This window comes from Pristiophorus japonicus, chromosome 9 (genome assembly GCF_044704955.1).
Source record: "Pristiophorus japonicus isolate sPriJap1 chromosome 9, sPriJap1.hap1, whole genome shotgun sequence".
Classification (NCBI taxonomy): Eukaryota; Metazoa; Chordata; class Chondrichthyes; family Pristiophoridae; genus Pristiophorus; species Pristiophorus japonicus.
In genome coordinates this window covers 214,593,338-214,619,589 of record NC_091985.1, presented here as the reverse complement: position 1 = coordinate 214,619,589, position 26,252 = coordinate 214,593,338, and the positions used below count along the sequence as shown (strand labels likewise).

Genomic DNA, 26,252 nt, shown 5'->3' with positions numbered 1-26,252 from the left:
CACTCTCGCGTGGAGCGTCTTAGTTGTGGTTCAGTTGTTTGCCTTGGTGCCTGTGTTCGTTAGGTGTGATTGCTGGTATCTCGCCTGGGCTGTCTGTTTCATTCGGCGTGATTGCTGGTATCTCACCTGGGCTGTCTGTTCAGACTGCCTTTTCCTCAGGTTGTTCCACCTGTCTGTCCACTAGGTGTGGTGTGAGTTCCACATTGTAGTCTGCCTCTGGTTCTTCAGTGTTATCAGTGAATCTACTTTTTACTTGGTCAACATGCCTCTGGCAGGTTTGGCCATTGTCCATTTGTACAACCAGCAGCCTGTTTCCCTCTTTTTCTGTTACTGTCCCTGCAAGCCATTTGGGACCCCGGCCATAGTTTAGCACAAACACTTTGTCCCCTATCTCATTCCACCTCCCCCTCGAATTTCGGTCATGGTACTCAGTTAGCTTTTGATGCTCAGCCTCAACAATTTCATGCATGTCTGGGAAGACTAACGAGAGCCTGGTCTTTAAGGTTCATTTCATCAATAGTTGCACGAGGGGAACCCCAGTCAACGAATGCGGACGAGATCTGTATGCCAGCAGCAGTCACGACAGGTGGCTCTGCAGCATGGCACCTTGGATTCTGAGCATGCCTTATTTAATGATCTGCACTGCGCACTTCACCTAGCCATTGGAGGCTGGCTTGAAAGGTGCCATCTTAACGTGATTTATACCGTGGTCAACTATAAAATTGTGAAATTCTGTACTGGTGAAGCACGGACCATTATCACTGACCAATATGTCAGGAATGCCGTGCATTGCAAACATGGTTCTAAGGCTCTCCACAGTGGTGGAGTTGGTGCTCGAGTTTAAAATGGTGCACTCGATCCATTTTGAAAATGCATCAATGACTACAAGGAACATTTTGCCCATGAATGGGCCTGCATAGTCCACATGCACCCGTGACCACGGTTTGGTGGGCCAGGGGCTAAGGGGGGCCTCCTTGGGGGCATTACAGAGTTGGGCACAAATGGTACACCAACGGACGCAGAGCTCCAAGTCTGCATCAATGCCAGGCCACCAGACATGAGATCTGGCTATGGCCTTCATAAGGACGATCCCCGGGTGTTCACGATGGAGCTCCTGGACAAATGCCTCCCTGCCTCATGAGGGCATAACTACTCAGCTGCCCCACATCAGGCAGTCTGCCTGTAGTGAGAGTTCATGCATGCGCCTATGGAAGGGTTTGACCTCCTCAGGGCAGGCATCGCGAGCCTCTGCCCAGTCACCAATTAAAACGCATCTTTTAACTAGACATAACGTGGGGTCGCTGGTCGTCTAGGCTCTGATTTGACGAGCCATCATGGGCGAACCTGTGGATTCAAAGGCATTGATTGCCATGACCATCTCACAGTCCTGTTCGTCGGACCCTTCTATGGTCGCCAGGGGTAGCCTGCTAAGCGCGTCGGCACAGTTGTCTGTGCCTGGTCTGTGCCTTATCGTGTAGTCGTAAGCCGTCAGCATGAGTGCCCACCGCTGAATGCGCACCGAGGCGTTGCCGTTGATTGCCTTGTACTCAAATAGTAGGGACTTGAAGAGTTTGTGGTCGGTTTCTAATGCAAACTTGGCCCCGAAAAGGTATTGATGTATCTTTTTGACACCGTACATGCACGCGAGCACCTCCTTCTCAACCATACCATACCCGCGCTCCGCCCACGAAAGTGACCTGGAGGCATAAGCAACGGGCTGTAAAAATGTACCCGACCCCATACGCTGATGCATCACAAGTAAGGACTAACTTTTTACCTGGGTCAAAAAAAGCTAAAACACTCTTGTAACATAGAAGGTTGTGTGCCTTATTGAAGGCACGTTCTTGGGTGTCCCCCCAAAACCAATCGCACCCCTTTCTGAGTAGCACATGGAGAGGCTCCAGCAGTGTGCTCAAGTTCTGCATAAAGTTCCCAAAGTAATTGAGTAGCCCAGAAAGGCGCGCAGTTCTGAGATATTCCGGGGCCTGGGTACCAGGTGAATCACTTCGGTTTTGGATTCGGTTGGGCAGATTCCATCAGCGGCAATCCTTCTGCCCAAAAATTCAACCTCAGGTGTGAGAAACAGACACTTGGGTTTCTTAACTCTTAGGCCTAGCTGATCCAATCGACTTAGTACTTCCTCAAGATTGCGGAGATGAGAGTCGGTGTCCCTGCCCGTGATGAGTATGTCATCTTGAAACACAACCGTCCCCGGGATGGACTTGCGCAGACTCTCCATGTTGCGCTCGAATATAGCAGCTGCTGACCTAATGCCGAATGGGCATCGATTGTACCCAAAAAAGGCCTCGATGTGTGTTGATGGTGGTGAGTAACCTAGACTCTTCGGTCAGTTCTTGTGTCATATACGCAGATGTGAGGGCAAGTTTCGAGAAAAGTTTTCCTCCAGCCAACGTGGCAAATAGGTCCTCCGCTCTGGGAAGCGGGTATTGGTCCTGTACGGAGACTTTGTTTATGGTAGACTTGTAATCCCCACAGATTCACACGGATCCATCAGGCTTCATGACGGGGATGATGGGGCTTGCCCAGTCGCTGAATTCCATGGGAGAAATTATGCCTTCCCGTAGAAGCTGGTCCAGGTCATTTTCAATCTTTTCCCTCATCACATAAGGTACAGTTCTAGCCTTGTGATGGACCAGTCTGGCATTCTGTGTGATGTAGATTCTAACTTTAGCCCCTTTGAAGGTGCCCACACCTGGCTGAAAGAGATGTTCAAAACGGCTTAGAACTGTTGAGCAGGAGGTTCATTCCTCTGACGACATGGCGTGAACATCATCCCATTTCCAATTAAGTTCTGCTAGCCAGCTTCTCCCTAACAAGGCTGGGAGATCCCCGGGGACAATCCACTGGGAAAGTCGGTTCACCATCCCTTTGTGTGTGACCGAGTGCATGGCGCTGGAAAGGACTGGGATGATTTCTTTACAATAGGTCCTTAGTTTGGTGTCGATCTTTGTGAGTTTTGGTCTGTTGCTTTTGTGCGGCCACAGCTGTTCAAATTGTTGAACGCTCATGAGGGACTGACTGGTCCCTGTGTCCAGCTCCATGTTGACGGGTATCCCGTTGAGTAGAACCCTCATCGTAATTGGAGGCAACTTGGTGTAAGAACAGTGGACATTGATCGTGTTAACCCGCTGTACCTCGGTGTCCCGTGCACTGTTCCAACCATCTTCTGGTCTGCTTTTCGACCCTTCCGATTCGTATACCAGCTGAGCTGCTGTTTTTCTGACATGCGAGCCAATGCCCTGTGTAGTTGCAGTTTCTGAAAACGGCATGCTGAAATCGACACACCCTGGTTGAGTGCCTTCCCCCACATCTCCAACACAGACCGTTTCCATTGTTTCCGAAGGATGAGCTGCGTCTGGCTGATCTCCCTTGAGCTTCTCTCAATCTGTTGTTGATTGCTTGCATTGTGGGTTGATGAGGTGTGATCGGCCGTTCAAGTGGCCCTTGATTTTGATGGCTTCTGGCACCACTGTCTGCTGTGAAGGCCTGCTCTCATGCCTTTGTCTGTGTGTGGGGGTAGCGGTTTGTTTCACAATGTGAATCCCTTGTTCCGATGCCTCGTTGGTTGTACTACCCGAAGTATAGATCAGCTTTGTTTCTTCTTCGCCTGCCAACAATGTCTATGAGACCAGTGTTGCTGCCTCTAGAGTCAAGTTCTTAGTCTCTATAAGCTTTCGGAATATGCCTGCATGGCCTATTCCTTCAATAAAAAAGTCTCTCAGTACTTCTCTCCTTAGTTCATCAGGGAACTCACATGAACTAGCCAGCCTCCGAAGTTCCGCCATCAAGTCGGGTATGTTTTGGTCCACACAGCATCTGTAGTTGTAGAACCTGTGTCTGGCCATGTGTAGGCTGCTCGCTGGCTACAGGTGGTCTCACACCAGTGTGCTCAACTCCTCAAACAACTTGCTTGCTGGTTTCTTGGGTGCCAGCAGGTTTTTCATTAAAGCATATGTTTTCGAGCCACAGCTGGTCAAGAGATGGGCTCTTCTCTTGTCTGCCTTATCGTCGCCCAGCCAGTCTTTGGTCACAAAGCTTTGCTGGAGCCTTTCTATAAAGTCATCCCAATTGTCTCCAGCATTGTATTTCTCATCTGAGCTGTTGGTAGCCATTCTGTGGATTCTGTGATCCCGTAACTCATCGCCACTGTTAAGTCCTGACTCTAATGTACTGACTTGTACGAGACGCATGCTAAAGCCAAGATCACTCAGGACCTGCACCTTTAATTCACAGCTCTCCAGTGCTGCACATGCCTGAGACCTCCCTTTATATACCTCAGTGGGACAGGTATGGAGTGTCTCCTGCAAGTGCACCCCTGGTGGTAAGGTATGCTTATTGTTACAGGTCATATCCAGTTACAGTCATGTGTAGCATGGTAAGATACAGTTATATACAGTAATGTGAGATACATGACAGAGGCCACATTGTTCGCATGCCTGACACAAGACTCCCAAAGCAAGCGCTCTACTCAGAACTCCTACACGGCAAGCAAACCCAAGGTGGGCAGAAGAAACGTTACAAGGACACCCTCAAAACCTCTCTGATCAAGTGCAACATCCCCACCGACACCTGGGAGTCCCTGGCCAAAGACCGCCCTAAGTTGAGGAAGTGCATCCGGGAGGGCGCTGAGCGGTCGAGTCTCATCGCCGAGAGCGTGCAGAAAATAAGCGCAGGCAGCGGAAAGAGCGTGCGGCAAACTAGTCCCACCCTCCCTTACCGTCAAAGACTAACTGTCCCACCTGTGACAGAGACTGTAATTCCCGTATTGGACTGTTCAGTCACCTAACAACTCACTTTCAGAGTGTGATGAGAGTGTGTTAAAGGGGCGGGCCGGTGAGACTAATATCACTGTGTTTGTGTGTCCGTCTCATCCCCGGATTCCAGAGTCCCTCTTGTGTAAAATTCAAAGATTTCCCTGTCACAGGATCGCCCTGCTCCCCTGCTCAGGTCTAAAGTGGAAATTAAACGTCAAGTTTGATGTGATTTCAAATTTTAGTCGAAAAACAGAGAAAATGTCCGCGATCGGGTGAGAGAGCGCGATCAGTGCAGCAATAAAACCGGTTTAAATCCAAATTGCTGCCTTCAATTCCGATGCAACCTTCTCGACAACAAACATCTCGGTGTTCGGGACAGAAAGAGCCCAGTCTGGGAATCTGGAGGGCCCGGGTTGAATTGGAATCGGACAGTTAATGAGGAGAGAGAAACACAGAGAGGCTGGAGGGGCGGTGAGCTGACAGCAGGATGTCTCCGCCCCGTCCGCTCGCTGCCTTTAAGTTGCTCTTTGCCGCCGCCTCCTGTTTCATTTCTGACCGAGCTCTGACTGTCAGAGATTTTCCAGAGTCGCCGACATGACTGACACTGCAGCCGCCGAAACGGCTCCTCCTGCCGCCGCCGCTCAAACCAAGGCTCACAGTAAGAAGAAGGCGGCGGCTCCCCGCTCCAAGCCAGCCGGCCCCACGTTGGGCGAATAGATCCTCAAGGTTGTGGCCGATGGCAGCGATCGCAAGGGGATGTCTCTGGCCGCGATAAAGAAGGCTCTGGCGGCCAAAGGCGTGGATGTGGAGAAGCGCAGGTCCCAGATCAGGTTCAGTATCAAGAGGAATGTGACAAATGGCTTCCTGGTGCAGACCAAGGGCACGGGCGCCTCGGGCTCCTTCAAAGTCGCAAAGAAGGAAAACCAGGGGAAAGTGGAAAGCGAGGTGAAGAAACCAGCAGTCAAGAAATCTCCAGCCAAGAAACCAGCAGCCAAGACATCTCTGACCAAGAAACCAGCAGCCAAGAAATCTCCCGCCAAGAAAACGAGCACCAAGAAGGCGCCAACAGTAAAAAAGACAGCGAAAGCGGCGGCTGGGAAGAAGGCAGCGGCGCAGAAGCCCAAGGGCCCCAAGAAGGCCTCAGGCGCAAAGGTGAAGGCGGCCAAAAAGGTGGAAAAACCGAGGGCCAAGGCCAAATCAGCAAAACCCAAGAAAGCAGCATCCAAAAAGTAAATAAAAAGTGCAACTTGTAAACACCTGGACCCAATGGCTCTTCTCAGAGCCACCCACGCCTCTCAGAAAAGAGTTGATCCCCGAATCAAATGCTCCCTGTCCCGGGGCCGGGCTCAGATTTCAGACAGAAGTCATTGAACATGAAGCCAGGATCCCTTTTGACCCGCTGACATTGGCTGCACCCACCCCTCCCCCAGTGTCTGCAATAAAACACACAGAGAATGGGATGTCCGGGGGGCCTCACTATAACTGGGGATGTGTTCGGCTCCAGTCTCAGTTCCTGGTCATTGTTATTTCACAGATTTAGGGGGAGAGTCTGTGAGACGGTGATACTGGCGGAGATACCCCGCCTCACAACTCAAACCCCAAACACCACATTCTCCAAATCAGCTGGAATACGGTGTTTGTAAACTGCTGAACCTGTGAGAGGAAGTGTGGGGAGATGATACAAGGTCTGAGATTAACAGGGAAGGGTCTGTATATAGGCGGGAATATTCGTGATTGTTAATTGTAACTGGACATTTAAAAGCTTCTGATTCCTGGAAGCCTTGAAGATGAATTCCGAGTCTGTAAGAGTTTGTGCGGAGCGCTGTGTTTCGGTTCTATTGTCGGAAAACGGATTGAAATTGGCGGCTGCAGAAAGCTGGAGGCGGAGCTGGAAGATCAGAGGCTGCTCTCTGCTCTGTCTGTCAATCTTAACTCTGCCTCCTCCCCTTCCCGCCTCTCTCACTCTGCGCGTTCTCAGTCAGGTCGGCTCCGGCTCTAAAAAAAAGAGCCGGGAGCAGCTCCGTCTTATTCAGCGGCTGTTTAAGTGAAGAATCATTATGTCTGGTCGAGGTAAAGGAGGCAAAGGACTGGGTAAAGGCGGAGCCAAACGGCACCGTAAAGTGCTCCGTGATAACATCCAGGGCATCACCAAACCAGCCATCCGCCGCCTGGCTCGCCGTGGCGGTGTCAAGCGGATCTCAGGCCTGATCTACGAGGAGACCCGCGGGGTGTTAAAAGTTTTCCTGGAGAATGTGATCAGGGATGCGGTCACCTACACTGAGCACGCCAAGCGCAAGACGGTCACTGCCATGGATGTGGTGTACGCTCTGAAACGGCAGGGCCGCACACTCTATGGATTCGGCGGCTGAATAACGCGACCCTTCCCCCAAACACAACACAAAGGCTCTTCTAAGAGCCACCCACCGCCTCACAGAGAGAGCAGCGACCTGGGGATGGGAGCGCGTACAGTTTGGTTGGGAAATGGTTTCGGCTGTTTAATTCATGGAAAGAAATATTTGGATTTATATAGCGCCTTTCACGACCACCGAACGTCTCAAGACCAATGAAGTACTTTTGGAGTGCAGTCGCTGTAGGAATATGGGAATTATTAAATATTTTACAACTATTGTAAATATGAGAGATCAAAAACTCCGGCTGACAGTCACAATTACCACCGGGCGGGATACACCGTCCCCTTTACCCAAACATTACAGTCTCCCCTCACAGATAATTCCTGTCATGTTGTGAGGTTCGGTTAAACGGGACTCTGGCGGGATCAATGCGGGAATTTGTGTTTACAGGAAGCAGTGACCGGGGATTTATTCCCGCCTGGTACAGACCGATCAGGGAATGGAACAGAATTCAAACCGGAATGTTGCAGAGAGTGGGATTGGTGACTTATAATGGGGCACAATCGCCGTTATAAAGAGCGGATTCTTAAATTGCTGGCGGGAAATTAGAGTTTCTTTAATCTCTGTTGGTTGATATTCTGAAATTGGCGGGCTTTTTGAAATTGACCAATTGTCAGTTTCAGTTCAGCCAATCAGGGCCCAGTAATCCCTGCCCTTCATTTTCACTCTCGGTGCTTGGTTCAAACTTGATTGGCGCCGGGCTGCAGCCAATCACAGCCCCGGGGCGGATCCTCACACACTTTAAAAGGAGGCCCCAGAGGAGTCTCCGCATTAACAGTCCGTGTGTCCTAGATTGTGTTGAGATCCGTTTAGATAATGGCCAGGACCAAACAGACAGCGCGTAAATCCACCGGAGGGAAAGCTCCTCGCAAACAGCTGGCGACTAAAGCGGCCCGGAAGAGCGCTCCGGCCACGGGCGGAGTGAAGAAGCCTCATCGCTACCGACCCGGCACCGTGGCTCTGAGGGAGATCCGCCGCTACCAGAAATCCACCGAGCTGCTGATCCGCAAACTGCCCTTCCAGCGCCTGGTGCGGGAGATCGCTCAGGACTTCAAGACCGACCTGCGCTTCCAGAGCTCCGCCGTAATGGCCCTGCAGGAGGCCAGCGAGGCTTACCTGGTGGGGCTCTTTGAGGACACCAACCTGTGCGCCATCCACGCCAAGCGAGTCACCATCATGCCCAAAGACATCCAGCTGGCCCGCCGCATCCGCGGGGAGCGCGCCTAGACTTCCCCTGCCCCGACTCGAAGCTTCAGCACCAAGTGCAACAACGGCTCTTTTCAGAGCCACCAAATCAGCAAAGGAAAGAGCTACGATCTCTTGTGACCAAAGCTTCGTGTTCATTAACCCATTGTAGGGACGGGCAGAGTGCGGTGGACTGATTACTGATCGTGTGTTCATATACCAGTTCCGTTCACATGGGAGTTATTGACTAATGAGCCCTTTAATATTTTCAGAAACTGACATCGGCTTTGCGTCGCTCTGACCCCAAATTCCCCGGGGCAGAGCACAGATTTCCCCATTCGGTGTTGCCGGAGAATGGGGGCAGGCAGATCTGGGAAGCACTGCAATGGATCCGGGTCCTGTGTGTGTACATCGCTCGCTGATGCAATGCGGTCTGAACTGGCTGGCTTAGCAGAGAAATATACAGCCTGGGAACAGAAGCAGCATTCAAATTATATCAAACCAGACCAGAATTAAACTAGGCTCTTTGATTACTATATTAATTCATCACCGCCAACTCTCTAGTTTTCATAGACAGACTAAAGAATATTTAAAGAACCGGTGGCGGTATTTATACAATTGTTGAGTGACAACTGTAGTTCAGTTATTCGCTGTTAACTGGAAGAGTGTATGTGTGAGCAGAGAACCGTAATGCAGAGAACGGGAACTGAAAACTCCCCCATACGGATAAGGGGTAAGCCATTTGGGACTGAGATGAGGAGAAACTTCTTCACTCAAGAGTTGTTAACCTGTGGAATTCCCTACGGCAGAGTTGTTGATGCCAGTTCGTTAGATATATACAAGAGGGAGTTCGATGTGGCCCTTATGGCTAAAGAGATCAAGGGTGTGGAGAGAAAGCAGGAAAAGGGTACTGAGGTGAAAGATCAGCCATGATCTTACTGAATGGTGGTGCAGGCTCGAAGGGCCGAATGGCTTACTCCTGCACCTATTTTCTATGTTTACAGGTCTGAAATAAGCCAATCTATCGGTACATGAATTCAAGGGCTCTGACTCAATTAAGTCAGTAAGCAGCCCTTCCACAGATACTGTGGTCGGCTCTGAAAAGAGCCTTTGGGTTATTAGATTAAATCTTGTCCGCTTTACTTGCTACTTGGACGAAGTGGTGGTTTTCTTGGGCAGCAGCACAGCCTGGATATTCGGCAGCACCCCGCCCTGATTGATGGTCACCTTTCCCAGCAGCTTATTGAGCTCCTCGTCGTTGCGGATGGCCAGCTGCAGGTATCTGGGGATGATGCGGGTCTTCTTGTTGTCGCGGGCCGCATTGCCGGCCAGCTCCAGGATTTCAGCGGTCAGATACTCGAGCACAGCAGCCATGTAGACCGGGGCTCCGGCACCCACACGCTGAGCGTAGTTCCCCTTTCGCAGGAGCCTGTGAACACGGCCCACAGGGAACTGCAGTCCGGCCCGGGAGGAACGAGCCTTGGCCCGAGCTTTACCGCCGGTTTTTCCTCTTCCAGACATTTCCACAATCCACAGGTTCAGAAAAAGAATGCAAAACTCCTCCCTCATCTGCTCTTCTTATACATTCTGGAGGGATACAGGGAGTGAACTTGTGATTGGTCGCTCTGCGGTGCATTGGTCTTTTCCGATGACCAATCACCATCTGCTTAGCCTGCCACTGAAAAGAGGGCGAAAATTATTGTTCGACTTCCAACGAATCTTCAATTTCAAAAACCCCGCCAATAATTTTTACAATGCGGATTATGTTAATAAATTCATCATTAGCCAAAGATTTCCAAACACATTTTATTCCATATTGCCTTCCAAATTCCTGGATGTTACAATCAGGATTAAATTAGGGTTCACTTTCAAACATTCTGTTACGGGACACATTCCAGCTCATTCTTTGTACAATTTGGGAATCACAGATCATGGATCGATCCTCCGCACAGGCGGGAGTGAGACCAGAACTGGAAGTCCTTCTGTGAAAAGAGAAGAGGGACAGAGTGTTCCAACTGCCCCGTTCTGGTCTCTGTAAGAACTTCCATTCTGAGTTGTTGCACACGCAGGCTCCGGGTAATAAGCGGGTTGACTAACTAGATTTTTTTTTTGAAAAGGGCTTGAGAGAGAATGAGGTGAGTAAAGTCTAAAACAAGACCATAATTCGTCGGCAGGCGACCAGGGAGTGTTTATATTTTACTGGGAGGGAACTTCATCAACGAAGCTAAGGCTGAACCGGACAGTAAAAGCGATTATCTGAAAATTCGTATCTAAATCTACCCTGGATCTTTAAATGTTGTCAAAAACACTTGCTCAGGAAATAATTACAGTAAATTGAGATTAAAGGATGACGCGTTTGTGCAGCTCTTTCAGAGAGGTTGTGGGTGGCTCTTAAAAGAGCCGTTGTGTTTGGGGTTTGTTTTGTCAGCGTTTTACTTGGAGCTGGTGTACTTGGTCACCGCCTTTGTCCCTTCCGACACGGCGTGCTTAGCCAGCTCCCCGGGCAGCAGCAGGCGCACGGCGGTCTGGATTTCCCGGGAGCTGATGGTGCAGCGCTTATTGTAATGGGCCAGGCGGGAAGCCTCACCCGCGATGCGCTCGAAAATATCGTTCACAAACGAGTTCATGATGCCCATAGCCTTGGAGGAGATGCCGGTGTCGGGATGAACCTGCTTCATCACTTTGTAAATGTAGATGGAGTAACTCTCCTTCCTCGACTTTCTGCGCCTCTTGCCGCCCTTCGGTGGTGTTTTCTTGATCACTTTCTTGGCGCCTTTCTTGGCAGTAAGTGATTTCTTCTCTTCAGGCATCGTCTTGTTCAATCCGACCCAAACATGACGTAAACTCAGCTCGGAGCTCGTATTATATAGGCAGCCCCACACTCCGCCCACAGCCCTATGCTAATGAGGAATGGGTGAAGGCAACGATTGTGATTGGTGCATTCGCTGTGTTGTCAATTTCCATTGTTCTGTAATTCTCTGATTGGATATTTAAAGAGACCAATCAGATTTACTGCTCGCCACAATCTCAAATTCTTGAATTAGGTCATCAGTTACATCCCCTCCCCAGCCATACTCTGTTCTTTATCGATCGAGATATCTACATGTTCGACAGACATTGACCGGTTTGTATCCGAGATTGCCTGAGGGTCATTTCTGGTCAGGACTTGGGAGTCCTTCTGTGAGGGCAAAAGACCCTCACTGACCTTCCGCCCTGATGCTGCCTTCCTCCCACCGTTTAATTCAACATCTTTCTTATCTGTCACTGCTGTAACTACATTAGTTGTTTCAGTGTTACCTTCACTGGAATATGCTGTACCTTCTGTGCCGTAAACGGCCTATTTCCCTTAGCACAGGGGACATAAATTTAAAGTAATTGGCAGGTTTAGAGGGGAAATTTCTTCACGCAGAGGGTGGGGGTCTGGAACTCACTGCCTGAATGGGTGGTCGAAGCAGAACCCCTCCCCCCCGAAGACCACCTAATAAGACTGTTATTTTGCCATCTGGGGAGTGCACCCCAGCAAAACACCCACCCAGCACTGTGAGGGGAGACCTGCCCTCACAGCTTCCCTCTTTCCCACCCCCCCCATCTCTCTCTCTCTCTCTCTCTCTCTCTGTCACTCTCTCTGTCTCTCCCCTCTCTCCCTGAGAGCTCTTTCCTCCTAATTAAAAAAATCAAGACAACTGAGCAGAGGGAGCAAGGCCCCTCCCCAGTCGTTAACTAGGGGAAAGGTGTGCCTCATTAAGAGCTCCCTCTGCTCCCACATTTAACGAGGCCTATTAAGACCATTAAGGCCTGTGAATTTGGGGTGAGTGTAACCCTTAAAGGGACCCCGTGATGGCTGCACCATCTATGTCGGTGGCAGGGCCAGTTAAGACTTACGCGCAGGCGGCTTCCACAGCCACTGCGCCTCCTGCTGCCCTGCTACCATTTAGATTAATAACTAAAAAACACGGGGTCAAGAGCTACACTCACCTCACTATGAGCATCAAGGACTGCGTGTGGCGATGGCTGGGGTATTCAGCCCCTCGGCTATTGTCGTGGCCTTCAAGATGTCCAGGAAGGCTGTGTTCTTCCTGGGGTCGGAGCGGGTGGTGTCCCTGGCCCTTGAAAAGGGGCTCACGGTGGGCGGGACATTCCAGCCGGTGGACCCTCTCGAGGCCACCACGCAGAGGATCATTCTTTCGAATGTCCTGCCCTTTGTTCCCGCTGAGCTCCTGCTCCCCCACCTATATCAACTGGGGGAGGTAAGGTCGGGGATTAACCCGATACCGCTCAGTCTCAGGGAGACCAGCCTGCATCATGTGTTCGCCTTCCATCGCCAGCTTTTTGTCCGGCTGGAGCGGGAGGAGATGACAGAGGGCACCTTTAACGTGGTGCACGAGGGGATGTTGGACGGCGTGCGGTGCCATGCCTGTAGGGAGGTGGGGCATGTTCGTAAGAACTACCCCACCTCCAAGGCCACCAAAACACCAAAGGCGGCCAAGGCTGGCGCCGTCGCCACCCCTCCCCCTAGTAGCATCCGCCTGGATGCGCGGACATTTTTGGAGGCCTTTGTCTTCATGGCCTCCGGCGGTGAGGAGGGAGAGCGTCCGGGTGGAAGGAAGGCATGGAGGAAGGTGAAATACCTTGAGGCGGGTCCCCTGAGCACCGGACAGCCCCAGCACCGCACCCGGCCTACCTCTGTCACCTGCCCTGAGCCCGTGCCCAAGCCCTCGACCAATACCGCAGAGGGGCTCGGGTGTGGGCAAGAAAAACAAAAAGGGGGGAGTGGAGCGGGAGGCCTCGGCAGTCATGGAGGTCTCCCTGTCTCCGCGCCCCCTCCCCCAGACAAAAAAGGAGGTACCGCTCCAATGAGGTGGAGGGGGAACAATATCCCTCCACGGAGGAGTTGGTGCCTGCCACATGTCCCGCATCCGCCACCAGCACCCCCAAACCGCGCCATAGGTGGGGGGGAATCTGTCCCCGGGAAGGGTCAGACAGTCGAGGCTGCCCAGCCTCTGCCTCCCGGGGATGGCGAGGAAGATCTGCCTGTTGTGGGGGGCGTGGGGCCGACGGAGGAATGCATCGCCGCCGGGTCGGGCATCCCAGGGACTGAGGTGGGCGGGGCTGAAATGGCCGAACCTGAGCCCGCTCAGCCAATATGCAACATCTCCCGGGATCTGCTCGATCTGGCAGATAAATAAAATTTTAATAATTTTAAAGAACCGACACACACTGGGCTGGGGGGTGGCGGCGGGAATGGGGAAGAACACCAACCCTCGCCCCCAACTTTGGAGGTGGGGGACTTGGAGGACCTGGAACAGTTCTTCGACCAGGTCTCTCCATGTTCCCCGGTGCCTGGGGCTGAGGAAGAACCCGTTCCGTTGCTGCTTCCTGACCCAGCACCACAATTAAAATAGCCCAGTGGGGACTCGTCTGCCGACGATCAGGGTGGTGGGATCAGGGCAGAGCCAGGGCCGGATGGAGTGGCCGGGCCGTTTGTCGCACCTCGGGTGGTCGATGGACCGGCTGCTAGCGGTGAACTCCCGGAGGGGGATGGGGACTCGGTGGAGGGTGCGGGAGAAGATCTGGAGTCCATCGCCAGTGAGGCGGTGGATCTCCTCGTGCCCGCTGCTGAGTCCCCCCTCATTCCTGTAAAGGAACTCCGGGACTTTATGGTCCAGAGCCAGGGTCGCCACAACTGAGCCCATCTGGCCCTGGAAAAATGGTCCGAGCCGGCGCTCCTCATCAGGTCCATCTGCGCTGCCGCTAAAACCATGGCCGCGGGTGGTCCCTTATCAAAGGCGTAAAGCCTTGAGCTGCGTCGGCTCAAAACATTGCTCGCTGGGCTGCTGAGGGAGTGGAGGTCAACAAACGACTCCACTCCCCCCCCCCCACAATAGGTTAAGTAGAGGTTGTCATGAAGATAACCATAGCCAGGCTCAACATCAACGGCGGCAGAGAGGCATGCCGTAGATTAACAATTTTTTGCTCCTGCCGGAGGGGAAATACGCGGTGTGCTTCCTGCAAGAAACCCACACCGTTCCGGGAGACGAACGTGGCTCCTGGAATGGCAAGGAGAGGTCCGCATGAGTCACCACACTGCCAGTTCTTGTGGGGTGGCCATTTTGCCGCTTGCTGCACGTCACGGTTCACCTGGGGGACGTGCCGCTCCATCTCGTGAATGTGTACGCACCTCAGCCCGGCCCGCAGCAAACGCGCTTCTTCGAAGAAGTGTCCGCTCTTCTTGGTTCTGTCGCTGTTGGCAACTGCATTGTCCTCAGAGGGGATTTCAACTGCACCCTCGAGGTGAGGGACCACTCCGGTGCCCCGCAGAGCATGACGGTGATCGAGAAGTTGAGGGACCTGGTCGGGTCCTTCGACTTGGTGGACGTCTGGCGAAATCGCCATCCCGACTCCAGCGCCTTTACTTGGGTGAGGCCTGGAAGAGGATGGTCCAGAATCGACCACCTTTACGTGTCTCGGGCATACGTTTCCTGTGTTCCGGCGGCCTCCATGCGGCCGGTGCCGTGTTCGGACCACCACCTGGTGTGGGCGGAGCTCGCTTCGCTCCACGCGAGGACGGGATCCGCGTACTGGCATTTTAACAACCAGCTGCTGGAGGACGAGCGGTTCCAGGACTTGTTCCGTCATTTCTGGGCCGACTGGAGAAGGAAGCTGGGGGACTTCCCCTCCTTGAGGTTATGGTGGGACATGGGCAAGGTTCACGTCCGTGTCTTCTACCAAGAGTATGCGAGGCGGTCGACCAAGGTGCGGGCAGCCAGGTTCGGGCGCCTAGAAAAAGAGGTGCTCGACCTGGAATCCCGTCTCAGTCAAGTCGTCGAGGACCCGGCCCTGCGGATGGTGTATGAAGCGTAGAAGGCCACGCTGAAGGACTGCAGTTCGTCAGGTCCCGAGGCGCATTCGTGAGGTCGCGGATCCGGTTCCTGCGGGATCTGGACCGCGGCTCCCCCTTCTTCTACTCGCTGGAAAAAAGACAGGGTGTCCGTAAGCAGCTCTTGACGTTGCTGGCCGATGACGGCTCTCTGTCTCAGATCTGGAGGGCATCAGCAACAGGGCCCGAGGATATTATGGGGCTCTGTTCTCTCCGGAGCCGTCCAGCTAGGAAGTGCATAGAGTTTTGTGGGAGGACCTACCGAAGGTCGGCCCGGAGGGCGCCGAAAATCTGGAAACTCCGCTAAGCCTGGCGCCCTCCACTGGCTATCGAGGGGAAAAGCCCCAGGGCTGGACGGGCTGACCCATGGAGTTCCACAGGGCGTTCTGGGACGTCCTGGGGGGTGACAACGCGCGGGTCCTGGGGGAAAGTCTGGCAACCGGGGAGATGCAGGGCAGTCATCGTCCTGCTGCCTAAGAAGGGCGATCTCCGCCTACTTAAGAACTGGCGCTCAGTCTCCCTCCTCAGCACGGACTACAAAATCTTTGGCAGGGTGATGTCTGCTCGCCTTGGCACTGTGCTGGACCACATGATCCACCCCGACCAGTCCTACACAGTCCCGGGCCGGACAATCCACGATAACATCCATCTGGTCCGGGACCTCATCCATCATTCCCAGGAGGCTGGTCTGTCGGTCACCTTCTTATCTCTCGACCAAGAGAAGGCGTTCGACAGGGTGGAACACGACTATCTGTTCGGAACTCTGCGCGCTTTCGGGTTCGGGACGCATTCCGTCGTCCGGATCCGACTTTTGTATGCCACTGCGGAGTGTCTGATTAAGGTTAATGGGTCCTTGATGGCGCCCCTTCGCTTTAGGAGTAGGGTGCGCCAAGGATGCCCCATGTCCAGCCAGTTATATGCCATCTGCGTGGAGCCTTTTCTGTGCCTCCTGCGGACGAGGTTGACAGGACTGGCTCTGCAAGGGCTGGGCATGGAGGTCGTCCTCTCAGCTTACGCCGATGATGTGCTCCTCACGGTAGAGGATCCCACTGACCTGCGGAGGATGCGTGAGTGCCAGCAGATTTACTCAGCCCCATCCTTCGCCAGTATCAACTGGGAGAAATGTCCCGGACTCCTGGTGGGTCAGTGGTGAGTGGACTCCCTGCCAGAGGAGCTCAGGCCTTTTGCCTGGAGCACGACCCATCTCCTCTATCTGGAAGTCTACCTGAGCCCTGACGAGGAAGCCTGACCAGCGAACTGGCAAGAGCTGGAGGCCAAGGTCGCCGTTCGCCTCGGGCGCTGGACAGGACTGCTCGAAGTGCTGTCCTACAGGGGTCGAGTGCCAGCTGGTGGCCGCTATGCTGTGGTACCGGCTGGTCACTTTGACCCCTCCCCCTGCGTTTGTCGCCAAGATACAGAAGAAGCTGGTGGACTTCTTCTGGAACAACAGGAAGCACTGGGTCTCTGCGGCGGTCTTGAGTCTCCCGCTTAGGGAGGGCGGTCAGTTGTTGGTGTGCGTCAGCACCCAGCTAGCGACTTTCCATCTTCAGACCCTGCAGAGATACCTTTACGTTGAGCCCCCTCCCAGGTGGTGTGCACTGGTGACGCATTTCTTCCGCCAGCAGCACAGCCTCAACTACGACATGCAGCTCCTGTTTGTGAGCTTGGGGGGCATCAGGACCACCGTCGAGGGGCTGCCTGTCTTTTACCAGGAACTCATCAGGGTCTGGAACAAAGTCTCCACCAAGCGCAGCTCTCCACCGGCTGGAGTGGCAGCTGTCCTGCAGGAGCCACTGCTCGGGAATCCGTACCTCCACGACCGAGGTTTCAGGTGGCAGTCGAACAAGAGGGCTGCGGCTGGCGAGGTGACCAGGGTCAGGGACCTGCTCAATGATGGAGGAGCAGGCTGGATGACGCCAGACATGCTGGCTTGGCACCTAAATTCGGCCGAAGTCCGCCGCATGGCCAATGCCATTGAGTCGCTAAAAACAGCTCTGGGCCCTGACTCCATTAGGTGTGTCGAGGCGGCTCAAGCATGTGAGGAGATCCCGTCCGAACTGCCCCCCGTCCGGACAGAATTCCTCATCGGTGCCAAACCGCGGAACCTCCCTTGGGAGCCAGCGCCTCACAACTTGAGCCACCTCGGGGAAATCTCCTCCGTGCCTTTCAGTTCTGCATGGAGGGGTTTCCTGTACAGGCTGCTCCTGCACACTCTCAACTTTGCCATCCTCGTCTGCCATCCGGACACGCCATGGCGTACCATCTTGCCATCTGGTGGAGGCGGGGGTCCCCGATGGAATGCACTCTATGCGGGAGTTCTCCCATTATTTATCGGGGACTTGGCCTGGAAGGTGGTACACGGAGCAGTCCCATGCAATAAATGTTTAAGTTGGTTCACGGGCTCCCAGGCCGCCTACAATTTCTGCGGTCTGGAAGAGTCCGTGTTCCACGTTTTTAGTGAATGTACAAGGTTGCACCCCCTGTTCCATTATTTAAAGGGGCTGCTCGTCAATTTCTGGCTGCACTTCAGTCCCACATTCCTGATCTTTGGGCACCCTGTGCGGAGGGGAGCGGGTAGGTCCGAAGGCCTTCTTGTAGGACTGCTCCTGGGCACGGTCAAGGGTGCCATCAGCCGGTCCAGGCAGCGGGCGGTCGAGGGGGTCGTTCAGCCTGACCGCCTGCCTTTCTTCCGTTCTTACATCCGGGCCAGGGTGTCCCTAGAGATGGAGCACGCGGTGTCCACCGGTACGCTTGCGGCCTTCTGCGAGAGGTAGGTGCCGGAGGGACTGGAGTGCATTGTCACCCCCGGCACCAAATTTTAATATGATTTTATATGTTTTGAAGTTTGATTTGTTTTAATTGCTGGGTTTTAGTGTCCCCCTTCTCTTTTATAGGGGACACTTGTAAATTATGGTTTTTCTGCCCCAAAAAAACCCCACAAAAATAACCCCAAAAAAAAGGGCACAGAAAAGTGTTTGGAGTGTCCCCCAGATCTGGGGGCACTTGGATTAATTTATTATGTTTTCCCCAAAAGAGTTGTGCCGTAAAGGGCCTATTTTCCTTAGCACAGGGGACAGAAATTTAAAGTAATTGGCAGAAGGTTTAGAGGGGAAATTTCTTCACGCAGAGGGTGGGGGTCTGGAACTCACTGCCTGAATGGGTGGTCGAGGCAGAAACCCTCACCACATTTAAAACTACTTGGATGTGCACTTGAAGTGCCATAACCTGCAGGGTTACGGACCTAGAGCTGGAAAGTGGGATTAGGCTGGATAACCTTTTGTTGGCTGGCACGGACATGATGGGCCGAAGTGGCCTCCTTCCGTCCTGGAAGCTTCGATGATAAATGTCTATAATTCTGAACTAAAAGGATATACCATCCATCGTGCATATGCTGATTTAAAACATATAGACCTTGGCGAAAATATCTATCTTTTCAGAACAAAATATAAATCAACGATATCTCCCTCCAGCTCCCCGCCCCTCCTCCCCTCCCCCACTCCCTGTGAGGCGGTGGTTGGCATTGAGACGAGCCTTTGCTTTGTGCTTGGGGGAGAGGGTCGCGTTGAATCCATAGAAAGTGCGGCCCTGCCGTTTCAGAGTGTACACCACATCCATGGCAGTGACCGTCTTGCGCTTGGCTGCTCAGTGTAGGTCTAAACTGGCCGGCTAAGGAAGAGAAATACACAGCCCGGGAACGGCCGGAGCTCCCGGGAACAGAACCAGCATTCAAACTCTCAAACCAGACCATAATTAAACTAGGCCCTTTTAATAACAGCCGACTCTCTTCATACAGCTTTCATTAATAGACTAAAGAATATTTAAGGAACCGGTTGCAGTATTTATACAAGTTTTGAGGCTCTGACAACTGTAGTTTAATTATTAGCTGCTAACTCGAACAGTTTGGGTGAGCAGAGAACCGTAATGCAGCTACCAGGAACTGAAAACTCCCGCACACAGGTCTGAAACAGACCAATTTATCGGTACCTGAACTGAAGGTCTCCAATAATACAGTAAGCAGCCCTTTCAGATACTGTGAGTGGCTCTGAAAAAAGCCTTTGGGTTATTAGATTAAATCTTATCCGCTTTACTTGCTCTTGGACGAAGTGGTGGTTTTCTTGGGCAGCAGCACAGCCTGGATACTAGGCAGCACCCCACCCTGAGCGATGGTCACCTTTCCCAGCAGCTTGTTGAGCTCCTCGTCGTTGCGGATGGCCAGCTGCAGGTGTCTGGGGATGATGCGGGTCTTCTTGTTGTCGCGGGCCGCGTTGCCGGCCAGCTCCAGGATTTCAGCGGTCAGATACTCGAGCACAGCAGCCATGTAGACCGGGGCTCCGGCACCCACACGCTGAGCGTAGTTCCCCTTTCGCAGGAGCCTGTGAACACGGCCCACAGGGAACTGCAGTCCAGCCCGGGAGGAACGAGCCTTGGCCTTGGCCCGAGCTTTACCGCCGGTTTTTCCTCTTCCAGACATTTCCACAATCCGCAGGTTTAGACAAGGAATGAGAAACTCCTCCCATATCTGCCCTTCTTATACCTTCTGGAGGGATGCAGGGAGCGAACTTGGGATTGGTCACTCTGTGGTCGATTTCATTGGCCGTTTCCGATGACCAATCACAGCCTGTTTAGTCCACCAAAGAAAGGAGGGCGGAAATTACTGGTTCCCAACAATCAGAATCTAACGATTTTTAAAATTCAAAAATCCCGCCAATAATTGTTAAAATTGCGGATTATGTTAGTAACTTCACCGTTAGCCATATATTTCTAAACAATTTGTTTCCTTTTGTCTTATTACATGTTTGCCTTGCAAATTCCAGCCTGTTACAATCAAGATTAAATTCGGCTTCAGCTTCAAACTGTCTGTAACGGGCGGGACTCAGTCCCCACTGATTCTGTAACGGGACACATTCCAGCTCCAGCTTTGTAAAAGTGAACTTGTTTTCACAGGAGCTGCTGTGGGGGTGAGACCAGAACGGAGAGTCCTTCTGTGAAAAAAGAGGGACAGAGTGTTCAAACTGCCCCTGTTCTAGTCTCTAAGAACTCCCATTCTGGGTTGTTACACTGCGGGGAGTCTCGGGTTAATAAACAGACTGAGCGCAATGGAATAAAACAAAACGTTAAAAGGGCTTGAGTGAGAATGTGACTGAAATCGGAGTTTCCTCGCCCCCCAAAATAAATTCGTCGGCAGGCGCTGTTAATGAACGGGTCTGAGAACAAAGTGAAAGCGACCAGGGACGTGTTTGTAGTTGACTCTGCAGGAAATTCTAGCGACACCAAGGTCGAACCCCTCAGTGAAGCTGCTTATGAGAATTCAAAACTAAATCGACAGCTGGAACTGTAAAGGTTCTCATACACAGTTGTTCGGGAAATAATTATAGTAAATTCAGTCTAAAGGGAGATGTATTTGTGCAGCTCTTTCAATGATCTTGTGGGTGGCTCTTAAAAGAGCCGTTGTGTTTGGTGTTTGTTCTGTCAGGACAGCGTGGAGTTTTACTTGGAGCTGGTGTATTTGGTCACCGCCTTTGTCCCTTCCGACACGGCGTGCTTGGCCAGTTCCCCGGGCAGCAGCAGGCGCACGGCGGTCTGGATCTCCCGGGAGCTGATGGTGCGGCGCTTGTTGTAATGGGCCAGGCGGGAAGCCTCACCCGCGATGCGCTCGAAAATATCGTTCACAAACGAGTTCATAATGCCCATGGCCTTGGAGGAGATCCCGGTGTCGGGGTGAACCTGCTTCATCACTTTGTAGATATAGATGGAGTAACTCTCCTTTCCTCGACTTTCGGCGCTTCTTGCCGCCCTTTGGTGGTGTTTTCTTGATAACTTTCTTGGCACCCTTTTTTGAAGCTGGTTTCTTTTCCTCAGGCATCGTCTTGTTCAGTCGGGCACAGATATGAAGCAAATTCTGCTTCCAGGCTAGCATTATATAGGCAGCCCCACACTCCGCCCACAGCCCTATGCTAATGAGGGATTGGTGAAGGCAATGACTATGATTGGTTCATTGGCTGCGTTGTCAATTTCCATTGTTCTGTATCTCTCTGATTGGTCTCTTTAAACATCCAATCAGATTTATTGCTCGCCACAATCTCAAATTCTTGAATGAGGTCATCAATTGCATCCCCTCCCGATTTGTACTCTGTTCTTTATGTTTCTGTTCTGCTCTCAGGTAAAAATGGTTAATGACGGCCGGACTTATGAGCAAGTTTCATTCACATTTTTTCCTATATATATATCTGAACAGCAAACTCGCTGCTGTGTTTGTCGATCTAGATTTTTATATGTTCGAGACATTGACCGGTTTGTAACCGAGATTGCCTGAGGGTCACTTCTGATCAGGTCTTGGGAGTCCTTCTCTGAGGGCAAGGGGCCCTCACTGTCTTTCCGCCCTGATGCTGCCTTTCTCCCATCGTTTAATTCAACACCTTTCTTATCTGTCACTGCTGTAACATGGATGTAACAGCACGAATTTATGAAGGGGAAGTCATGTTGGACAAATTTGCTGCAATTCTTTGAGGATGTAACGAACAGGGTGGATAAAGTGGAAGCAGTAGATGTAGTGTATTTGGACTTCCAGAAGGCATTTGGCAAGGTGCCACATAAAAGGTTACTCACTGCACAAGATAAAAGTTCATGGTGTTGGGGGTAATATATTAGCATGGATGGAGGATTGGCTAACGAACAGAAACCAGAGAGTCGGGCTAAATGGTTCATTCTCACGTTGGCAATCAGTACCCAATGGGATGCCACAGGGATCAGTGCTGGGACCCCATCTATTTATGATCTATATTAACGACTTGGAAGAAGGGACCGAGTGTAACACAGCCAAGTTTGCTGACGATACATAGATGGGAGGAAAAGCAATGTGTGAGGACACAAACATTCTGCAAAAGGACATAGACAGGCTAAGTGAGTGAGCAAGAATTTGGCAGATGGAGTATAATATTGGAAAGTGTGAGGTCATGCACTTTGGCAGAAAAAAATCAAAGAGCAAGTTATTATTTCAATGGCAAAAGATTGCAAAGTGCTGCAGTACAGCGGGATCTGGGGGTACTTGTGCATGAAACACAAAAGGTCAGTATGCAGGTACAGCAAGTGATCAGGAAGGCCAATGGAATCTTGGCCTTTATTGCAAATGGGATGGAGTATAATAGCAGGGAAATCTTGCTACAGTTGTACAGGGTATTGGTGAGGCTACACCTGGAATACTGCATGCAATTTTGGTTTCCATATTTACAAAAGGATATACTTGCTTTGGAGGCAGTTCAGAGAAGGTTCACAAGGTTGATTCCGGAATGAGGGAGTTGACTTATGGGGAAAGGTTGAGTAGGTTGGGCCTCGACTCATTGGAATTCAGAAGATTGAGAGGTGATCTTACCGAAACATATAAGATTATGAGGGGGCTTGACAAGGTGAACGAGAGAGGATGTTCCCACTGCTAGGGGAGACTAGAACTAGAGGTCTTTATCTTAGAATAAGAGGCCGCCCATTTAAAACTGAGATGAGGAGAAATTTCTTCTCTGAGGGTTGTGAATCTGTGGAATTTGCTGCCTCAGAGAGCTGTGGAAGCTGAAACATTGAATAAATTTAAGACAGAAACAGACAGTTTCTTAAACGATAAGTGAATAAGGGTTTATGGGGCAGGGAAGTAGTCCATGATCGTATTAAATGACGGAGCAGGTTCGAGGGGCCGTATGGCCTACACCTGCTCCTATTTCTTATGTTTTTATGTTCTTATGTTCTAACTACATTAGTTGTTTCAGTATTACCTTCATCTGGAATGCCCCGTAAAAGTCTATGATTCGAAAACTAAAAGGACATTCTGTCCATCGTGTATATGCTGATTTAAAACACCTAACACCACAATATCGATTTTGGCAAAAAAACATATCTATGCAGAACAAAATGTAAATCAACTATCTCGCCCCCGTTCCCCGGGTCACTGCTCTCTCTGTGAGGCGGTGGGTGGCTCTGAGAAGTGCCTTTGTGTTGTGCTTGGGGGAAAGGTCGCGTTGTTCAGCCGCCGAAGCCATCGAGAGTGCGGCCCTGCTGTTTCAGAGCGTAGACCACATCCATGGCAGTGACCGTCTTGCGCTTGGCGTGCTCAGTGTCGGTGACCGCATCGCGGATCACATTCTCCAGGAAAACCTTCAGTATCACGCGGGTCTTCTCGTAGATCAGGCCCGAGATTCGCTTGACTCTGCCTTTACCCAATCCTTTGCCTCCTCATCCAGTCATGGTGATTCTTTACTCAAACCGCCGCTGAATATTAATCTCTCGCCTTACCCATTGTCTGTTGAGACCACCAATGAAACGAGGGCGGAAATTCCTGTCAACAGTCAGACCTCGAACGATTTTTAATTTCAAAAACACCGCCAATAATTTTTTTAAGTGCGGATTATGTTAATAAATTCACCATTAGCCAAAGGTTTACAAACAGGTTTTACTTCCTTTTATTTTATTCCATATTTCCCTTACAAATTCCAGACTGTTACAATCAGGATTAAATTCGCGTTCACTGTCAATCTGTCTGTAACGGACGGCAATCAATCCCCACTGACTCTGTAACGGGACACATTCCAGCTCAAACTGTGTAAAAGTTGGGAATCACAGATCATGGATCGATCCTCCGCACAGGGGGAAGTGAGACCAGAACTGGAAGTCCTTCTGTGAAAAGGGAAGAGGGACAGAGTGTTCACACTGCTCCCGTTCTGGTCTCTGTACGAACTCCCATTCTCGGTTTTTACACTGCGGGGAGTCCCGGGTTAATACACGGATTGACCTGCAACAGGAATTGAAAAATAAATTCGAAAGGGGCTTGCGAATGAGGTGACTGAAATGTGAGTCTCATCCCCTAAACAAGCTCCTAATTCCTCGACAGGCGCTGTAAATGGGAACGAGCGACAAGGAACCGTGTTTGTAGCTTGAATGGCGGGAAATTCAACAGCGGCCTAACGTCGAACCGGACAGTGAAGCTGCTTATGAGAAATCAAAACTAAATCCACAGCTGGAACTGCAAAGGTTCTCAAACACACATGTTCAGGAAATAATTACAGTAAATTGAGTCTAAAGGGTGATGCGCTTGTGCAGCTCTTTCAGAGAGGCTGTGGGTGGCTCTTAAAAGAGCCGTTGTGTTTGGGGTTTGTTCTGTCAGGACAGCGTGGAGTTTTACTTGGAGCTGGTGTACTTGGTCACCGCCTTTGTCCCTTCCGACACGGCGTGCTTGACCAGCTCCCCGGGCAGCAGCAGGCGCACGGCGGTCTGGATCTCCCGGGAACTGATGGTGTCAGATTCTGGTATTTAATTCTGTACCTATCTATCTCTGGTATATGAGTGTGGCGTTTAATCTGTACCCGTCAGTTACTGGTATATGATTGTGGGGGTTATTCTGTACTTCTCAGTTTCGGTTATGTGATTGTGGGTTTTAATCGGTACCTGTCACTCTCTAATATGAGTGTGGTGTTTATTCTGTACCTTGTACATGGCCTTCTTCGACCTTATAAAGGCCTTTGACAATATCAACCACGAGGGTCTATGGAGCGTCCTCCTTTGTTTCGGATGCCCCCAAAAGTTAGTCACCATCCTCTGTCTGCTCCACGGCGAGATGCAGGCCGTGATCCTTACCAACAGATCCATCACAGAGCCAATCCATGTCCAAACTGGGGTCAAACAGGGCTGGGACTTCACCCCAACCCTCTTCTCAATCTTTCTCGCTGCCATGCTCCACCTCACAGTCAACAAGCTTACCACTAGATTGGAACTAAACTACAGAACCAGTGGGAACCTGTTCAACCTTCGTCGACTCCAGGTCAGGTCCAACATAAGAATTAGGAACAGGAGTCGGCCATCTAGCCCCTCGAGCCTGCTCCGCCATTCAACAAGATCATGGCTGATCTGGCCGTGGACTCAGCTCCACTTAACCGCCCGCTTCCCGTAATCCTTAATTCCCTTATTGTTTAAAAATCTATCTATCTGTGATTTGAATACATTCAATGAGCTAGCCTCAACTGCTTCCTTGGGCAAAGAATTCCACAGATTCACAACCCTCTGGGAGAAGAAATTCCTTCTCCCAGAGGGTTGTGAATCTGTGGAATTCTGTGTCTGGCATGCAAATCCAAGATCACCCCAACCTCTGTCATCAAGCTACAGTACGCAGACGACGCCTGCATCTGCGTACATACAGAGGCTGAACTCCAGGACATAGTCGACGTATTCACTGAGGAGTACGAAAGTATGGGCCTTACACTAAACATCCGTAAGACAAAAGGTCCTCCACCAACCTGTCCCCACTGCACATCACTGCCCCTCAGTCATCAAGATCTACGGTGTGACCCTGGACAACATGGACCATTTCCCATACCTCGGAAGCCTCATATCAACAAGAGTAGACATTGACGATGAGATTCAACACCGCCTCCAGTGCACCCATGCAGCCTTCGGCTGTCTGAAGAAGAGTGTTCAAAGACCAGGCCCTCAAATCTGCCACAAAGCTCATGGTCTACAGGGCTGTAGTAATACCTGCCCTCCTGTATGGCTCAGAGACATGGACCATGTACAGTAGACACCTCAAGTCGCTGGAGAAATATCGCCAACTATGTCTCCACAAGATCCTGCAGGTCCCCTGGGAGGACAGACTCACCAACGTTAATGTCCTTGACTGGGCCAATATCCCCAGCATTGAAGCACTGACCACACTTTATCAGCTCCGCTGGGCAGGCCACATTGTTCGCATGCCAGACACAAGATTCCCAAAGCAAGCGCTCTACTCAGAACGTCTTCATGGCAAACGAGCCAAAGGCGGACAAAGGGAACGTTACAAGGACACCCTCAAAGCCTCCCTGATAAAGTGCAACATCCCCACTGACACCTGGGAGTCCCTGGCCAAAGACGGCCCTAAGTGGAGCACCTCGAGTCTCATCGCCGAGAGCATGAAGAAATCAAGCGCAGGCAGCGGAAAGAGCATGTGGCAAACCAGTCCCATCCATCCTTTCCCACAATGACTATTTGTCCCAC

At 51.5% G+C, this 26,252-nt stretch overlaps 1 protein-coding gene and 1 pseudogene across 3 annotated transcripts in view; one reads left to right on the top strand and one right to left on the bottom strand.

Annotated features, from left to right (window-relative positions):
- The window catches only part of LOC139274116 (zinc finger protein 585A-like), a 120,737-nt pseudogene that overhangs the window by 14,143 nt on the left and 80,342 nt on the right, over window positions 1–26,252 (bottom strand).
- Window positions 1–26,252, top strand: part of LOC139273646 (oocyte zinc finger protein XlCOF26-like) — a 178,958-nt gene that overhangs the window by 95,296 nt on the left and 57,410 nt on the right. The gene's annotated exons all lie outside the window — the stretch shown is intronic.